The sequence below is a fragment of the Chiloscyllium plagiosum genome, chromosome 9, assembly GCF_004010195.1.
Source record: "Chiloscyllium plagiosum isolate BGI_BamShark_2017 chromosome 9, ASM401019v2, whole genome shotgun sequence".
NCBI lineage: Eukaryota > Metazoa > Chordata > Chondrichthyes > Orectolobiformes > Hemiscylliidae > Chiloscyllium > Chiloscyllium plagiosum.
In genome coordinates this window covers 22,288,578-22,293,950 of record NC_057718.1, presented here as the reverse complement: position 1 = coordinate 22,293,950, position 5,373 = coordinate 22,288,578, and the positions used below count along the sequence as shown (strand labels likewise).

The following is a 5,373-nucleotide window of genomic DNA, read 5'->3' as shown; positions in this document are numbered from 1 at the left end:
GCTGTGGTTGGGAGATCTCCTGAGGTGATGAGGTTCTGTATGGTCTGGGAGATGATGGTTTGGTGATGGGGGGTGGGGTCATGGTCAAGGGGGCGGTAGGAAGAGGTGTCCTCGAGTTGGCATTTGGCTTCAGCGATGTAGAGGTCAGTGCGCCAGACTGACATTTTCTACAAACCCACCGACTCCCACAGCTACCTGGATTACACCTCTTCCCACCCTACCTCTTGCAAATATGCCATCCCATATTCCCAATTCCTCCGCCTCCACCGTATCACTTGTGTGTGTTTGTGGTTCCACCATAGAACACACCAGATGGCCTCCTTCTCTAGAGACCGCAATTTCCCTTCCCACGTGGTTAAAGATGCCCCCCAACGCATCTCATCCACTGATCCAGAATAAAATAAGAGCAAGTTATATGCTGTTAATCCTTAATATGACAGTCAGTGTTATTGTGCTATTTTTATCGCACTTGTGTGTGTTTGTGTGTCTGTCTGTCTACGTGTATGTGTGTGTGTATATGTTTTTTCCCATACTAATAATACGAGCTCCATGTTGCATTGACATCACAAGAATCATCTGCAACATAATGGATATTTTAGGTTGGACTTGAAAACAGATTTTTGCTTTTTAAAAACTGTCTTTGACCATAAAAGCCGAAAGAACTGTGGACACTAAATGAGAAACAAAAACCACTTGTGAGGAAGGATCATCAGACCTGAAACATTAACTCTGATTTCTCTTCACAGATGCTGCCAGACCTGCTGAGCTTTTCCACCAATTTCTGCTTTTGTTTTGTCCATAAAAAGTTCATCTCGAAGGATGCAAGATCAAATGAACAATGCTCTAAAACATGGCCATCAATCAAGAGCTTATATTTTTCACCAACCTTGAGACACAATTATGTCAGCGATTTGGAATGGAGTTGGTCATTACTGGAATAACCCACCAAAAGCTCTGTTCCTCAGATGCAGGATTTCACCTGCCCTTCCTACACCACTGGAAACACACACACACCACATAACATTGACTGTCAAGACACATATGTGAATGTGGCACTGAGGGACAATAACTTTCAACGGTGGACCACGATCCAGCAAGGAGTCAGTGCCTTTTGGGGAGCAAAAGAGAGTAATATTTCTGCAAAAATCAGGAGATTCATGTCTTGCAAAGGAATATGCATTCTAGATGCAGCATGACTGTATTTTAAATTGCCTCCTCTAAGTTCATAACAGTCATTAGCATGATCAGGCTCTGCTATGATTGACTGTCATAAAGAAATATATAACTCTCATTATAACATGTCAATAATGTATTATAACGTGGCTTTAACTTACAACGTGAGCCTGGTAGAAATGATCTGACTTCCCACACATCAATATAGGAATGTAGGAGGAGAAGTAGACCATTTGGCCCTTTGAGCCCACTCCACCACTCAATAAGATCATGCCTGATCTGGTTGTGGTCTCAGCTCCACTTTCCTATCTGCAATCCATAACCCTTGACATCCTTGTCTGTCAAAAAACCGATCTCAGCCTGGAAAAAAATTAAGGATCCAGCTTACATTAGCTTCTGAGGAATACAATTCTACAGCTCAATCACCCTCTGAGAGAAAACAATTTTCTGTCTTAAAAGGGAAACCTCTTATTCTTAAACTATGTGACATAATTTTAATCTCCCTTACAAGGGAAAGCATCTTCCTATTATCCAATGATCCAGGAGTTCTCCCTCAAGATCTCATATATTCCAATAAGGTCACTTCTCAATGTATATCCAAAAGATACATGTCTAACTTGTTCAATCGTTATTAGAAGATAAGCTGTTCATCCCAAGAATGAGTCAAGTGAACCTTCTCTGAACTGATTCTAAAGTAATTATATCTTTTTTTCAAATGAAGACAGCATACTGTAAACAGTGCTCCAGATGTGATCTCATCGATGCCCTGTGTAGCTGCAGTAAAATCTACTTATTCTTATATTCCATCTCCCTTGCAGTTTAATGACAACATCCCATTTAACTTCCTAATCATTGACTGTAACTGCATACCTGCATTCTCTGACTCATGTACCAGAACTTTCAAATCCCTCTGCACCACAAGTCCTGAAATCTGTCTCCATTTAAACAATTTTCTATTCTTCTTGCCAAGACAAACAAGTTCACACTCACCTCTGTATACTCCATCGGCCAATTCTTGCCCACACATATAACCTACCTCTGCAGACTCTTTACCTTGTCTTGAAAATTTACATTCTTATGAATCTTGATGTCATTGCCAAATTCAGCTACAATACATTGAGCCCCCTCATCTAACCGATAGATTAGATTATAAATAATTAAGGGCAAAAGTGACAACTGCAGATGCTGGAGATTAGATCGAGCTTGTGGTCTAGAAAAGCACAGCAGGTCAGGCAGCAACCGTGGAGCAAGAGAATCAACGTTTCAGGCAAAAACCTTCATCAGGAATGAAAATGTCGATTCTCCTGCTCCTTGGATGCTGCCTGACCTGTTGTGCTTTTCCAGCACCACACTTTCCAGTATAAATAATTGAGGACCCAGCATTAATTCCTGTGATACTTTACTAGTTGCACCTTGCAAACTTGAAAACTAAATTACCCATTTATCTCTAAGCTCTGTTTCCTGTTAGCTAGGCAATCTTTTTTCCATGCTAATATCTTCGTCAACTCTGTGGCTGAATCTTACAGAGGTCTGAATCTTACAGGGGCCTGGGCATAACCATCATACAATCTAGGGGCTTTTGCCATGGTCAGTCATCCTTCACCAGGTTTTTTTTTAGATTAGATTAGATTACTTACAGTGTGGAAACAGGCCCTTCGGCCCAACAAATCCACACCGCCCCGCCGAAGCGCAACCCACCCATACATTTACTCCTTACCTAACACTACGGGCAATTTAGCATGGCCAATTCACCTGACCTGCACATCTTTGGACTGTGGGAGGAAACCGGAGCACCCAGAGGAAACCCACACAGACACGGGGAGAACGTGCAAACTCCACACAGTCAGTCGCCTGAGGCGGGAATTGAACCCGAGTCTCTGGCGCTGTGAGGCAGCAGTGCTAACCACTGTGCCACCGTGCCGCCCATGCTGCACATGTTCAGCCTGAATGCAGATGGCTGACAGAAACATGGCCATTTGTTCTCTGTATGCAGCTTTTGTCACAGTGTGGTGAAGCGTTCTCAGCCCTCAGCTGCGCAATATTTCAATGACATTTTTTTCTGAAACTACTCTCTCTCCTTTTGCTCCCATTTTAGATCATTTCCACTGAGGGTCTGGTGCTCTGCCGTGGGTGGCATGTTGGTCACTGCTGTTGCTTTCCTAAGACGGTGAAGATGGATGCAGGAGGTACAGGACTGACAAACAAGTTCAGAGGCAGTAGCAGGTCACTGAGGAAGATGAGGAACACCCCACTCAGGAAGAGGTTGGAGACACAGATGCACGGAGTGCATAGAAGAGCCAGGTTTTACTATCCTGACTGCATTTCCTGTGGATGAGTGAGATGCAGTGCCGGCACTGGCTCTATATGTCCAGGGGGCACTGCGACAGAAATTTGCTAGATCCTGGAGTGGGGTCCGAGGGCTGCAAGAGTGGGAGGCCACCCTCTCCCAGTAACTGTGAAGATGACAGCTCCTTTGAACCTCAATGCAACCTCCAGGGACTGCCGGGTGATTGTGTGGGATCTTTCAATTGTGTCTCCACAACTGTGTCAGACCAGTGACTGATGCCATCTATGAAAGGTCACACTGGCTCATTTTGTACCTCCGCAATAAGATCAGTGCTGGAGCCTTCCCTCAGGTGCACAGTGCAATACACGGCACACATATGGCACTGAGAGGGCCATATCACAACACTGCAGAATTCCACTTGATAAATCTGCAGGTCATCTGTTGCTGTAGGAGGGACAGCTTCAGATATGTGGATCATTGGGATACTTTCTGGGGAAGGTGGGACTTGTACAAGAAGGACAGATTGCATCTGAACAGGAGGGGCACCAATATCCTGGGCAGAAGGTTTGCTAGAGCTCTTTGGGGTGGGAACCAGAGCTATGGATCAGATGATGGAGTGTGTCGTGAATAGCCAGACACAGTGTGCAGAGAGTTTGTGAGGAGGGACAGGCCCTTGATAGGGCAAAGGCGCAGTCAGTGTGATGGGTTGAAGTGTTTCTTTTTTAATAAAAGAATGATCAGTACTTGGAACTATAATGTTCTGGCCATTATGGAGACATGGATATCACAGGGGCAGGAATGGTTGTTGAAAGTTCCAGAGTTTAGATGTTTCAGAAGGAATAGTGGAGGAGGTAAAAGAGGTGGGGGAGTGGCTTTGCTAATCAGGGATATTATCAGAGCTGCAGAAAGGGAGGTCATTGAGGAGGGTTTGTCTACAGAGTCAGTATGGGTGGAAGTCAGAAATAGGAAAGAAGCAGTCACATTATTGGGAGTTTTCTCCAGACACCTCAACAGCAACAGAGACACGGAGGAGCAGATTGGGAGGCAGATTTTGGAAAGGTGCAGAAGTAACAGTGGTGTTGTCACAAAGAACTTTAACATCCCTAATATTGATTGGAACCTCCTTAGTTCAAATAGGTTGGATGGAGAAATTTTTGTCAAGTGTGTCCAGGAAAAGCTCCTGACTCAATATATAGATAGGCTGACTACAGGGGTGGCCATATTGGATTTGGTGCTTGGCAACAAGCCAGGCCAAGTGTCAGATCATTCATGGCAAGGGATAGGAGCAGATGGTACGGGAAAGTAATTAATTGGGGGAGGGGGAATTACAACGCTGTTAGGCAGTTACTGGGAACAGATGTTTTCAGGAAATGCACGACAGAAATGTGGAGATTGTTTAGGAAACTCTTGCTGATAGTGCAGGACAGGTTTGTCACATTAAGCAAGGAAGGGATGGTAGGTTTGAAGAACCTTAGATGACAAAAGACGTGGACCATCTAGTCAAGAGGAAAAAGGAAGCTTACTTCAGGCAAGGATCAGAAAGGGCTCTAGAGAATTACAAGGTGGCCAGGAAGGAAATGAAGAATGGACTTAGGAGAGTCAGAAGGGGGCATGAAAAAGCTTTCACAGATAGGATTAAGGAAAATCCTAAGGCATTATACATTTATGTGAGGAACAAGAGGATGGCCAAAGTGAGGGTAGGGCTGATCAGGGATAGTGGAGGGAACTTGCACTTTGAGTCAGAGGTAGAGGGGGTCCTTTGAAAGTTGCCACCCAGGTAAATAGTGCGGTGAAGAAGGCATATGGCGTACTGGCTTTTATTGGTAGATGAATTGAGTTCCGGAGTACTGAGGTCATGTTGCAGTTGTATAAGACTCTGGTGCATCCGCATCTGGAGTATTGTGTGCAGTTTT

General features: G+C 44.4%; 1 protein-coding gene across 1 annotated transcript in view; it reads right to left on the bottom strand.

Moving 5' to 3' along the window:
• ryr2a (ryanodine receptor 2a (cardiac)) overlaps positions 1-5,373 on the bottom strand; it is a 749,067-nt gene that overhangs the window by 518,573 nt on the left and 225,121 nt on the right. The gene's annotated exons all lie outside the window — the stretch shown is intronic.